The sequence below is a fragment of the Rutilus rutilus genome, assembly GCF_951802725.1.
Source record: "Rutilus rutilus genome assembly, chromosome: 4".
NCBI classification, from domain to species: domain Eukaryota; kingdom Metazoa; phylum Chordata; class Actinopteri; order Cypriniformes; family Leuciscidae; genus Rutilus; species Rutilus rutilus.
The window spans coordinates 47,498,068-47,510,701 of record NC_140212.1 but is presented as its reverse complement, the minus strand read 5'-3'; the positions used below and the strand labels follow the sequence as shown (position 1 = coordinate 47,510,701).

The 12,634-nt window shown below is 38.6% G+C and overlaps 1 long non-coding RNA gene across 1 annotated transcript; it reads left to right on the top strand.

The window, feature by feature from the left end:
* The first annotated feature begins 314 nt into the window (after positions 1 to 314).
* On the top strand, positions 315 to 11,979 carry LOC311289579. Its single transcript, XR_014627156.1, has 3 exons — positions 315 to 374; positions 1,089 to 1,245; positions 10,417 to 11,979. It is a non-coding gene; the product is annotated as an uncharacterized lncRNA (long non-coding RNA).
* The last annotated feature ends 655 nt before the right edge of the window (positions 11,980 to 12,634 follow it).

Below are 12,634 nucleotides of genomic sequence, written 5' to 3'. Positions count from 1 at the left end.
ATTAGATTTTATTTATTTATTTATTTATTTATATTTATATATTCTGTGGAGGAACTGAGATGGAATAAGATATTTATCATGATAAGGATTCAGTTTTAGTTTTTAAAAAGTAGATCTCTCTGCAACTGTATATCTGTGATCATTTCACACTCGATTACTCTTGCTTACATTTATAAGGCAAAAACTCTCAGTGGTATTGCTAGCTTTGGAAATCTGTTATTTATCCTTTAAATCAAATCTTTAAATCGTATCATTTTAATGTGTTTTCTATATGTGAATTGTTGTTATTTTAAACGGGACTTTTATTTTTGTGTGGGAATATGACGTCATAAGGCTGCGCCGCGCTCCTGCATCTGTGATTCTGCTGAAGAAAGGTTTGTGGTTTTTAATCATTTAAAGTGTTTTTCAATACAACCCGTTCAAACGATTATATTGAGAACTGTGAAATAAGCTAATTATTTCTGAATGTAACATTGTAATGTATTGTATCTATTAATGAACATAGTTTTTATAAGGAAAGTGAATGAATGAGTAAACATAACAGAAACATTACGTCTCATTTCGCTCCCTATATTGTGAGTCAGTTCATCATAAACACGCTGTTTGTTCTCTGGCAAGTAATGAGAGAGAAACGGAGCTTTTCGAAACCGGTTCAGATTCAAATGAATCAAATGATTCAGAGTTTGTAAGCGCTCGAATCACCGAATCACGCTGACGACTCCTGCAGTTCACCAGTGTAAATGCAGCAACAACAACAACACACACATGTAGAGTGACAACTTCTACAAATCAGCTGACAATGTTTTCATCACAGTGAGTTTTGAGTGTTTTTAGTCTAATCAGATCATTTAAGTCCATTAACTCTCTCTCTCTGACTGACTCTCTTACCAGTGAACTGAACTACTGAACTAGATCTGATTGAGACACACTCAGAGATTTAGTTTAGAGTGTTTTTAGTCTAATCAGATCATTTAAGTCCATTAACTCTCTCTGACTGACTCTCTTACCAGTGAACTGAACTACTGAACTAGATCTGATTGAGACACACTCAGAGATTTAGATTAGAGTGTTTTTCTCCTCTTCAACAGGACAGAGTGTCCAAACACACAGAAAAACTCCTGGTGAAGCGACTGAGATCCACGTGACACACTATTATAAAGATGGCGTTTATTAAAGAGGAGAGTGAAGACGTGAAGATTGAAGAAACATACAGAGTCAAACATGAAGAAACTGAGGAACACACAGGTTAGTTTCATTCTCAAAGTCTTTCTTTAGTTATTCTGTGTCATGCATCTCTTTATTTATAGATGCAACTTGTGACAAAAGTAAACAATGAAATCACATATTATATTAGAAAAAAAAACAATAAAGAAATAGCCAAAACAAAACAAGTATTCAAATCATGAAATGTGAGTTATTAGGGCTGGGACAATATATCAATGCACTGCGGATTCATGGATCATTTCCAGATTTTTCCGATTTGATTCTAAGCTTAGTTTTTAACAGCAGACGGCGCTCTAGGCTAGTTTTTAACAGCAGATGTTTACATATTGGGGAAAAAAAAATTACACTATAGCCAATTATGTAGTTGGGGATATAGTGGTGAATTCTGTACGTGAGGAGAGGGACGTAGGTGTTGTGGTGGATGGTTCACTTGAATTCAACACACATATTTCTGAAAAAGTTTTAAAAAAGCAACATCTATGATTGCAATAATAAGAAGAACTTTTCAAAATTTAGGTAAGGATCTATTTTTACCATTGTATACATCCCTGGTAAGATCACATCTTGAATACGCAAGCTTGGTCTGGTGTCCATATAAATTAAAATATGTAGAAAAAAATGAAAGAGTCCAGAGAAGAGCTACTAAATTAATTCCAGGAATGAAAAATATGTCGTATGAAGATAGATTGAGGAAATTAAGTTTACCAACACTCAAATTTAGGAGATAGCCTATAGCGGAGATATGATTCAGGTATATAAACTTGTACAGGGAATATACGATGTAACAGTTGAGCCTATTCTTCAGTTCTGGAACAATAGGTACGAGACACGAGGGAATTCTTTAAAACTCTACCCTAGAACATGTCTGTCTGAAAAGAGAAAGAACTTTTTTACACTTCGAGTGGTAAAATCATGGAATGAGCTTCCAGAAGAAGTTGTGTGTTCCCCTTCTATTCATTCCTTTAAGAACAGGTTGGACGCATTTTGCATGTCAAAAGATGTTATGTATAACTATAAAGCTTGTTATTAACTAATGTAATTAATTTGTGTAATTTAGTTATGATTGTTAGAAAAACTTCAATTATGAAATGTAATGTTTATTTTTTTAAATGTTGAAATTTTATATGTATATTTGTTTGTGTTTTTAGAGTCTGGAATAGAGGATTGTATATCCTGTACCAGAAATCTTTTCAATAAATTTCAATAAAATTCAATAAGATGGCGCTTTAGGCTAGTTTATAACAGCAGATGGCGCTCTAGGCTAGTTTTTAACAGCAGATGGCGCTCTAGGCTAGTTTTAACAGCTAGTTTTAACAGCAGATGGTGCTCTAGGCTAGTTTTAACAGCTAGTTTTAACAGCAGATGGCGCTCTAGGTTATATTTTAACAGCAGACGGACGGCGCTCTAGGCTAGTTTTTAACAGCAGACGGCGCTCTAGGCTAGTTTTAACAGCAGGCTAGTTTTAACAGCAGATGGCGCTCTAGGCTAGTTTTAACAGCAGATGGCGCTTTAGGCTAGTTTTTAACAGCAGATGGCGCTCTAGGCTAGTTTTTAACAGCAGACGGCGCTCTAGGCTAGTTTTAACAGCAGATGGCGCTCTAGGCTAGTTTTAACAGCAGATGGCGCTCTAGGCTAGTTTTTAACAGCAGATGGCGCTCTAGGCTAGTTTTAACAGCAGATGGCGCTCTAGGCTAGTTTTTAACAGCAGACGGCGCACTAGGCTAGTTTTAACAGCAGACTAGGCTAGTTTTAACAGCAGACTAGGCTAGTTTTAACAGCAGAGCGCGCTCTAGGCTAGTTTATAACAGCAGACGGCGCTCTAGGCTAGTTTTTAACAGCAGACGGCGCTCTAGGCTAGTTTTAACAGCAGAGGGCGCTCTAGGCTAGTTTATAACAGCAGACGGCGCTCTAGGCTAGTTTTTAACAGCAGACGGCGCTCTAGGCTAGTTTTAACAGCAGATGGCGCTCTAGGCTAGTTTTTAACAGCAGACGGCGCTCTAGGCTAGTTTTTAACAGCAGACGGCGCACTAGGCTAGTTTTAACAGCAGACTAGGCTAGTTTTAACAGCAGACTAGGCTAGTTTTAACAGCAGAGCGCGCTCTAGGCTAGTTTATAACAGCAGACGGCGCTCTAGGCTAGTTTATAACAGCAGACGGCGCTCTAGGCTAGTTTTAACAGCAGAGGGTGCTCTAGGCTAGTTTATAACAGCAGACGGCGCTCTAGGCTAGTTTTTAACAGCAGACGGCGCTCTAGGCTAGTTTTTAACTGCACACTCAAATGCTGACGAAGAAGAGCGCTTGTGCGTTCGGCTGATTCTGAGAATGTACTACTTTGTTTCCAGGCATACTGATTAAAACACCTTTACTCCTCGAAACAATAACAAGCCCTTATTATGGATTTTTTAAAGTTACCTTTCATGCTTGTGTGATGTAGCTGTATGTGAATGTAAACAGTCTGCAAAGTTGTAAAGCTGAAAGTGCATCATAAGTAAAATTAGTTTATCTCAACAGAAAGTTGTCTCTGAACCGCTCAAACGAGTCGTTAGGAGTCTGAATCTATTTTCGTGAAGTTCACATGTCACTACTTCACTACTTGCATAATGCCTGCCTACGTTCTGTGTGGATAGGACATCTTGCTGTTAAATTTGTTCATTTAATTTTTTTCTAGAATGCTACTGTTAAATACACCTACTGTAGCTGAAAAACTGTTTATTTCATTTGTATATTATGTTGTGTAGTAGGGGTGGGAATCTTTTACCATCTCACGATTCGATTCGATTCCGATTCTTGAGGCCACGATTCGATTCAAAATCGATTTTGTATTCAAAAAGATTTTGTATTCAAAACAATTCGATTTTATTCATAATTATTTCTAATCAGGTTTCTGATCATGATCTACTCTCATCTGCTTTGCAATACAGAATGACAAACGGAGACATTAAAGTGTCTTTTTCACATTTATTAAGTTCAATTCTCAGGGAAGTGCCTTTTATCAAAAACATTGAAAAAATGTTTTTACTTGGTACTTTTAAAGCAAAGTATTTATGATGACCCATAACGAACTTACTTCCAATACTTCCTATATTAATTGTATTAATAAAACAAATGGAAGTGATTTGGCAAGTCAACTGTAAGGTTACATTTGCCAGCATATGTCCCAACATTGCTGAGAACCAACAGGAAAATAAATGTGTGCTTGTAGCAGCATACTTGTAGTAAATTAATAAAAACTTCAGCATATTCTGAATCTCTAGCATAGTAGCATTTAATAATAGACTTCTAACCAACATCCTCTTGTTATTTCCAATGAGCAATATAATCCTTCAGACAAAAAAAAAACATTTTGCTGTAGCAAATTCACAAACAGTTTTCGTTCAAAAATATAGAATTATGTACCAGATGCTATCATAATGTATAATGCTTGTGGACTTATGCATATTCTGAATAATTAGTAACATACAAAGTCTCTCTTGACTTATACACAACTAAATAATAAAGAGTTATGACTTGAAATGTTTGCTGTATACCACAATCAAAAACAGCTTATACAAAGAAAGTGAATGAACATCTGCAGAGAGTAACTTACAGTCAAAATGTAACTTTTTGTGACTGGCATTGCACATTTGGCGCTCAGCCATCATGCGACCGTTATGTGCGCGTCTCTGTTATGTGCACGCCACAGACTGTCCGCGCACGTGCACGTCCGCTTCAGAGTTCCGCCTTTTGCGTTCCGTCAATGTTACGTTATTAGAATTTTTTTTTTTTAGAAAATCGATTTTTGACATTTGTGAATCGATTCAGAATCGTCCACGTCCCGAATCGCGATTCATCTAAGAATCGATTTTTTCCCCCACCCCTATTGTGTAGCCTATTTTTATTTGCGCCACTTTGGCCTAATTGTCTGCCATTCTTTTTTTATTTCATATTTTGTTAAGGCTTTGGTTTTAAAATAGGGAAATTAGATTGGCTGTAATGCTCAGTCACTTGCAAAATAGTAAAACCAACATGAAAGAGAATCGTGATAAAATCGTGAATCGTGATTTTCCTGAAAGAAATCGTGATATGATATTTTTTCCATATCGCCCACCCCTATGCAGGAGTCAGGTTGAGGTTAAGAGTTAGGAGTGATGAGGAAGTGATCTGAGGTGTTTAGTGGAGCAAATCAGTGATAAATGGAATAGTGGCATGTGTGATTAAGGTCCAATTAGTTACCTGATTTGTGAGTAGCTGCAGTAGACACTCGCTTGAGGTCAAACGAGGAAAGCAGAATGTGGAAGTCAGCAGCCTGAGTTAGGTGGAGGACTACCAGAGGAGTACCATCCTCAGGGAAGGATGAGAGTAACACATTGAACTTTTATAAGGCCTCGTTTACACGGCAGGTCTTGATGCCCAATTCTGATTTGTTTTGCTATATCCGTTTTTTTTTTTTTTTTACCATCCGTTTACACGTTCTTTCAATTGTTACCCATATCCGATTCATGTGTTCACACTTGCCATACTATCTGAAACATTAGGTTAAATTGGAATAGGTTAAATCATAAAGGGTTCAAATCTCTTGCACAGATGGACGAACGCAAAATATGCTTGATGCTAAATTCTGTTTAGGGGCCCTCCTACCTGACCCGAGAGCTATGTAAACTTCAAGAGCTTTTGGCTTTTGGGATTACAGCCTGGGCATTTTCAGTATGGGCACCAGTCTATTTGGACTGTCTAGAAGAAACTGAGAAAGAATATCACATAGTTTATTAAGCAGTCATTTACACAAATGCATTTCTGCCATACAATCTTGAATTATAATCTAACCATCAAAATATTCCTTTTCTGCACTTTCTTGAGGCAAGATCATCAATGATGTCATCATAGGACAGGTGTTTCCCCACATCATGATTTATGCTCATGATGGCCAATCCACTCAAACGTTCCTGTGACATGGAAGACCTCAGGTAGCTTTTGATGAGCTTTAATTTTGAAAAGCTCCTCTCTGACGATGCTACTTTTGCAGGCAGGGTGACTGCAATTCTTAGGGCTATCCAAAGATTAGGATAGAGTTCCTCCAGGTTTTTCTCACAGAGAAAGGAAAGCAGCTCAAAGGCAGTCATCTTATCTGATGGCAGATCAGGTAAATTCTGAATCTCGTGTGCCTGATCCATTCCGCTGATGTCACAGTTATCTCTGAAGGTTAGAGTGTTTTGAACTCTAATGCAGTGAGCCTTTAAAGATTCACTAGACATCTGAGAGGCAGTACTGAAGTTTAGCAGCACTCCATATATGCATTTCACTTGGTTGAGTGTTTCAAATCTCTCAGCCATGGATGTCACAGCAAAGTCGACCACAATGTTAAAGAAGTTGACTTGAAGGTTCATCAGGAGCCTAATAGCTGAAATGCGTCTTGCTGTTTCTCTGTCTCTTCTCTTTCAGAACAGCCTCCACATTACTTTCTTCACAAATGCTTTCGACTGTTGTCTGGGCCTCAGAGAATCCAGTTTCCCGGTATGTACAATAGTAGTAGTAAATAACTTTACTACTGTACTACTGTACCGGTGGGGCAATTTTGTTTGCGGCACAGTCGCAAGGCACTACATGACAGGACATCAGACATATGACACAAACAAATACAATAAAATACAATACACTATACTATACACCCCTGCATCTGACCAGGCCAGCTGGACATCTAGCTTATTTTGACTGATTTAAGGCTTTTATGGCTTGTGGTACAAAACAGAATTTGGATCTGTTCTCGGTCAGAAGGGCTGGGCAGAAACGACGCCTAGATGGCAGTAGTTTAAAATGAGATGCCAACTGGTGTGTGTAATCACTCACAATATTATTGGCCTTTCTCACCATTCTCAAGCTTGTTCACCTTGTTTGTAATAGTCAGTATCTCACACCATACGACACGGCAAATCAAGAAGCGGTAGGACCCAACTTCCTCTGTAAGTGCTTGTGCCTCCACTTTGGCCACAGGATCATTGATCGTCTGTCTGGCTTCCAGTAATGCCTCCCGAACCTCAGAAGCCTGATACCTGATTGAACGCTTTTGAGCCTACCCTCCCATTTTTTGTCACTCCATGACTTCATGGTTATGTTCATGTGATTCTTTAAAACACTCCATCTTTGTGTGCCAACTGAAAAGAAAGTGAAGAGCTTTTGCACATGCCCAAAATCCCAGCTGCATCTTTTGAAGATTTGGCAGTGTCTGCAATGACAAGGTTTAGAGTATGTGCTCCACATGGGACAAACACGGCTCTGGGATTTCTTCTGAGCAGTCTGGCTTGTACTCCTTGGTTCTTGCCTTTCATGTTGGCCCCATTATCAAAAGCTTGCCCTATCCAATCTTCAAATGGAATCTTCAGCTCATTCAGCTTATCTAAGTTGACAGTGGACAGATTCAAGCCAGTTGTAACCTCAACATTCACAAGGCAGAGGAAGTGCTCCTTGATCTCTGGCTTTCCCCCTAAAGCCACGCTTCTCAGAATAATGGACATTTGCTCCTGGTGACTAATGTCAGGTGTACCGTCCAAGATAATGAAGAAGTACTTTGAGTCTCTTATTTGAAGGCACTGTTGCTTCCAGAATCTTGTCACTCACAAGCTATAATCTATGCTTGGGTAATAAGCATGTCTCTCTCCATCTTTTATTTTGCTGAGATGGTTTTCCATAATGGGGTAAATTTTTGCCAGTAATTCAACCTCTTTTAGGAAGTTTCCGTTATCTGGTTGGAAGAGTTTTTCAGATGAACCCCTGAATGGTAGGTTTCGTTCAGCCAGAGACTGGGTGATACATATTAAACGTGTAAGGACATCCCGCCATCTCTTTCTTTCTGCCCTTAAAAATGGTCTTTTGTATCTGGTCAAGAGTCTGTCCCTGACTTAGTCAAGTTCTCCCCACTTAATCATATGTTTGTGTGTGTTCAGGTCTACTCTCATGGTGTTTCAGAATGGCATTGATATTTGACCAGTCATTCACACCTTCCTTTATAATTTTGTAGCCTTTTGTAGAAAAGAGCTTAAAGCAAAAACAATACACAGCATTATTTTTGATTGAGTACGTAAGCCATCTCCTGGGAATCTTTTCCCCATTTGACAGCTGTCTCTGTAATAACCCTGAATGGAAAGCTCATCTAGACTTGCCTTTAGGGAAAGAAAATCCAGTCCTGGTTTGAATGGATACTAACATACTCTGCATACTAACTCAGTCCTCATAAAGTCTCTTAAGACTGGGGGCCAATCTGCTGGGTCATTTGGTGAAGCGGCAACTGTTCTATTTGGGTCTGAGCTGCTTGTATCTGATGCTGGCTGTACACCCCTGGTTGTGCTAGTACTGGCTGAGGCTGCCTCTACTTCACCTGGGTCTGTGTTAGTACTTGCAGAAAACGTCTGTACTGTATTTGCTGAAGCTGGCTGTACTGGGTCTGTGCTAGTACTGGCTGAGGCTGGATGTGGATCAACTTAGTCTGTGCTTGTACTGGCTGATGATCCAGCATCTCCTCTACGGACAAACTTAAGCATAGCACCTGCAAATTATAGATAACAACTAATTTTATAAGCTGCATCAGACCCATTCAAACCTTCTCCCCCAGATTTCCTTTTATGCATTTTCAAATATAAAATACTATTTATACAATGGCTTGGCTCGTGTAATATTTAACTAGTGAACTAGTGATGCAGATATAAAAAAAATCTTTAAAATATCTTGATTCTTGTTATATCAAGAATATCTGTGAGTGATGACGTCATTGTTGATATCAAGAATTCACTTTTTTACAAGTGAACATGTAATTCCTGATATCAAAAATAGACATTGTTACTAGTAAAAATTCCATTCCTAATATCAAGAATTTACATTGTAAATAGTGAAAAATGTATTCTTTAAATCTAAAAATGCATTAACTGTGAATGAATAAATTAATGTCACTGTTTTATTATGCATGTTAAAGCAATACTTGATTTATGGTTATTATTTACTGAGGGATGTGCATCCATATTGACTAGTATGTCCAGCTAATCAACATTTTAAATTCAATATAGCCTATAAATCAATAGTCAATCAATGTCAAATTGTAAATACATTGCTTTCCTTCTTATTATTGTTCAGTTGTTAAGAGTTGTAACTAAACATTGACTGAGACTAGATAATCACTGTCTTGTTATAAAAGTATGTATGTGCACTTATGATAAGGAGTGCTATCACGCTCGGGTGGCCATTTCCATAACACCAAAAAGGAGGACACTTTGCGGCATTTAGTGAGGCAAGAATAATTGCATAGGACTCTGGTGTAGTCGCAACTACAATACAATTTTGTCCATCATATCGATGGTATCTCCCTCCGCAACAGAAGCTCAGGCGACAGCAGCTCCTCTAGGCTCATCATGGCCAAACTCGTGCTCTTCTGTCCATTCCAGATTAAATGAGCTCTGTCATTTCGGCATGTTAACGTTATGATATGACGTAGGCAGCACGTGGACTCCACGTGGAGGCTTGTTTAAGTTTTTAACCAATTATATATCAGATATTTATTTCACACCACTTTCAGCCAATCATTTGTTTGACCAGAGATCTTACGGCATTAGACACTATGCTGCTGCGTCCCAATAAAGATTTTGGAGAGGGTTTTTTTTCAGGCCGATTCAATGCAACTCCAAAAAGGAGGACAAATGAGGCTTGAGGTTGCGCCGGACAGGGGGCTTAAAATCCGAACTATCCGGCCAAAATCCGAATGTATGGCCACCCTACATCACATCACGCCCATATATCTTTCTGGTCTCCACAGATATTTCTGTTCCAATGGCTCCATCTCTGTCATCCCCCGGGTGTCCTTCAGTTTGTTTGTGTGTAACATGCTGTGTTGTGTCCTTGAGCTTTATCTCAGTGTACTTTGTTTAATAAATTTGTTAAATAAACTTTTGAATCTGATTAATCATAATTGGAACTAAAATGCCAAACTTAATTCATTCTTTATTCAAAGGGTTAGATATCTGCCAGTTTGAAAGTATTTGGGACGTATCCTAAAGAAAGCAATTAATAACAATTTTGAGAAGTTCTGAGATTACAGGTTACACACTTTTCAGTTGTTTAGTGGGTATAGGATTTAGTATACATGTTGTTGGATTTGATGTTTTACATATTTTCATGCATGTTGTTTTGTGCCATTAAACTGGAGTTAACTTGTTTTTGTTTCTTTTCACCTTAGACCCGATGACTCTGAAAGAGGAGAGTCTAGAACTGAATGCAATTGAAGAGAAAAATCAGTACGAGAAATGTCATAATTTCATGACTGAGGAAAAATCTACTAGTTACTCACAGACTCATAAAACAGGAACTGGAAACCTTAAAGTCCAGATGGAAGTTCTCATTGGAGAGAGCCGTTTCACCTGCCAACAGTGTGGAAATAGTTTCAGTCGAAAAGAAAGCCTTAAAGGCCACATGAGAGTTCACACTGGAGAGAAGCCTTACTCCTGTCAAAAGTGTGGAAAAAGTTTCAGTCGAAAAGAAAGCCTTAAAGCCCACTTGAAAATTCACACTGGAGAGAAGCCGTTCATATGCTCTCAGTGTGGAAAGAGATTTATACAGAAGAAAACCCTTAATACACACATGAAAGTTCACAGTAAAGAGAAAAGGTTTGTTTGTGATCAGTGTGGAAAGAGTTTCAGATTTAAAGATAGCTGTAATAATCATCATATGATGATTCACTGTGGAGAGAAATGTTTTACATGCCTTCACTGCGGAAAGAGTTTCACAAAAAGTATAAACCTTGAGAATCACATGAGAGTTCACACTGGAGAAAAGCCTTTCACCTGTCCTCAGTGTGGAAAGAGCTTCACGATTAAAGGAAACCTTAAGATTCACATGAGAGCTCACACTGGAGAGAAGCCTTACAAGTGTCTTCAGTGTAAGAGGAGTTTCTCATATCACACAAACCTGAAACGGCACTTGCAAACTCATTCTGAAAGAAAATAGCCGTCTACGCATTCACTCTGGAGTTGTGATCAGTGCAATAAAACTTCACGCTTACAAATACATATGTAAAGTCATGTAATGTTTGTGTTCTTTGGTATGGCAATAGAAAATGTGTATCTGTTAGAAATCAAGGCTACTTTCACACCACAGCTGAGTGTGGGTTTCATCTGAGGACGGCCCTGTTTAAAACACTGTCTGAATGATTTTGAGATTGTAACGACTGTGAGTATGAACCAAACACAGACTAATCTTCTTCCAGAAGATTAATTCAAACTCTCCGCTTCTCGCCGAATGAAAGGGGGAAGATTTGTTCATAACTTCTCATCATCATCATCATCAATCTTGCCATCGGGTCCCAAGGCGCCACCAGTCTAATGAAATAACTGGTCAATGCTAGCTTTGTTGCCGAACACTGATTGGTTTTTATCTTCAGCTCTTCAACAGTTTCTGGTTTTGCATCCAGTGACAACTTCCTTATGTCCTGTTCAGTTAGGATGAGTCTTACTTTATAGCTTTCCATGTTCCTAAATAATAATAATAATAAAAAAATACAAAAATTCACTTTAGTGGCCATTTGATATATTGTAATTTAGCACAATGTGTAACGTTTCAGTGTCACATACACATTGCCTTTTACTCGGTAGGCAGATAAGGGGAAACATCATTAAGCTCAGACAGATGGGTGACTGTAAGACACCCTGCCCCACCAAAGCACAATTCATAACAACGTAAATGTTCAATATACCAGGAGATCAAAATCCTGCAGACTAACAGAATTTGATAACAACAGTGTGTGTTATTTGTCTAAACTCTGGAAGACCTGAGCAACTGCCAACGGAGATGATCATATCTGCACAGTATTTGACACCATGAACACATGCAGAGGATGCAACCAGCACTGACGATTGCTTGCCATTTTGCTGATGCAGTGAACTCTGAACATTCTCAGGGAAGGATGTGACCATAACTGATCTCACTTTATCAATTTGCAAAGGAGGCTTGAAGAATGTTGAGGAATCCAAGTGGAAGGCCATCATTTTCTGGTGTCTTACAGCCAAGGTATGTGCTACATTCTTGAAATTGCATGTGTCATGCACAACTTTCTTGAAAACTGTGTGCTTCCCTTCAAACCTCATCGTTCACACATCTACTAGAGGGCCAAAGATTTGTATCATTTGAGGATAGTGTTCAACAAAATTATGTTTGGGATGAAGTCTGTAGTTTGGATAAGTTTTCTGCAATAACTCACGATGTTCTGAGATTTTGCTGTCCAAGAAGTGGATTAACTCTTCCGTAAAGTGTGCTGACAATACCAACTCCATTGTATCTTTAAGAAGCATCAGTATCTCCCATGATTGGTCTCCTTCAGGGATATTGTAGCCTACCTATCATCAATGGAAGCAGCCTCAGTAAAGACCAATTTTCATGGCCATTTCCCCCAGTAGTTCCCC